The sequence below is a fragment of the Triticum aestivum genome, chromosome 4D (assembly GCF_018294505.1).
Source record: "Triticum aestivum cultivar Chinese Spring chromosome 4D, IWGSC CS RefSeq v2.1, whole genome shotgun sequence".
NCBI classification, from domain to species: Eukaryota; Viridiplantae; Streptophyta; class Magnoliopsida; order Poales; family Poaceae; genus Triticum; species Triticum aestivum.
Window position 1 is genome coordinate 265,571,791 of NC_057805.1, and position 1,153 is coordinate 265,572,943.

Genomic DNA, 1,153 nt, shown 5'->3' on the forward strand with positions numbered 1-1,153 from the left:
GGTGTAACTTTGTTAGTGATGTCCTCATCAAGAAGTTTGTAAGGGCGAGGAGATCGCCTACTTCATGAAGATCTACCCGAGTGAGGCAAGTCCTTCTTGGACGATGGCCATGGTGGGACAGACAAGGTTGCTTCTTCGTGGACCCTTCGTGGGTGGAGCCCTTCGTGGACTCGCGCAGCCGTTACCCTTCGTGGGTTGAAGTTTTATCAACATGGACGTACGATAGCACCACCTATCGGAACCACGCCAAAAATCTCCGTGTCCCATTGCGTTTGCTTTCTCCAAACCCTTCCTTTTACCTTCACATGTAATATTTTATATTCCGCTGCTATACTCTTAGAATAGTATGTGTAGGTTGATTCCTTAACTTGTCATAATTGCTAAAATCTGTCCATAACTAAAATTGGGAAAAGGAAATATTTTATTTGGTCAAGTAGTCTAATCACCTCTATCTAGACATACTTTCGATCCTACAGATTGCGGCTCTGGCTTGACGGTGCGGAGAAGCAGCTCTAGTGGCGCCACCAGAACGTGGTCATGGAGGAGCGAGCGCCGGAGCATCAGCTCCAACTACTCCTCGTACTCGGCGTCCGTCACCGCATACACCGTGTCCTTAGATAGGCCGGTATGCTGTAGCGGCTTGTCCTCCTCGTCACCGAGGAGATGACGATCTCCACCATCGTGGAGAAGCCGGTCGCCATGGAGGACGACGGCCCCGAAGAGCGAGGTCAATGGCGCCACGATCCAGAGCCGCCCGCCGGCACCGAGGCTCGGGACTTGCCCATCGCCGGTGAGTGGAGGAAGATGGGAGCAGGAAAGGTGCACGGAGATTTGGAATGGAGATTGTGATGTGTACGTGGACGGAAGAGAGTTTTGGATGGATCCGAGTTGTCTGATACGTGTATGGCAGCGGTCGGACGCCCGCAAAGTCTTCCCGGTTTGTGAAGAAAATGGATGCCCTGACAGACCGATACTATATTGGAGAACAAAACACATCCGGACAGCTTGAGAGTCAGCGTTTGAGTGTATTAAAGCTTTCGGCAGCTACGTACAAAACACCCCCTATAAATTAATATAAGATCGTTTACGTCAGTGCAGGTGGACATGTTAATTTTATCAATTAACCCATGCGTTCCACTGTGCCGGGTCCGAG